We start from the raw sequence: 321 nt of genomic DNA, 5'->3' as shown, positions 1-321 counted from the left end.
TAGCAAGACCTGTTCTATTAAGTGTCATTTTATCTAATTGTGTGAAAGTTCTTTTTGTCTGTCAGTTCTCACTATGATTCTTATATCACTGATCATGAATTAACAAAACAGATTTATATTTCACATTAAAAAAAAAAATGTTACTGAAAATAATACAAGACCAAGATCTTTTATGTGTGAAGAAAGGGGAATATGTGAAGTAAATATTTAACTTTTCTTAAACCTGATAATTTTTTATTTATATATCACCTTTTGTATATACGAAATTTCAAAATCATCTTGCCCACTTAAAAAGTTAAAATACAAAATGATAATAATAAT

The sequence above is a fragment of the Penaeus monodon genome, chromosome 29 (genome assembly GCF_015228065.2).
Source record: "Penaeus monodon isolate SGIC_2016 chromosome 29, NSTDA_Pmon_1, whole genome shotgun sequence".
NCBI lineage: Eukaryota > Metazoa > Arthropoda > Malacostraca > Decapoda > Penaeidae > Penaeus > Penaeus monodon.
The sequence above is the reverse complement of the archived record's forward strand: the minus strand, read 5'-3'. Positions refer to the sequence as shown.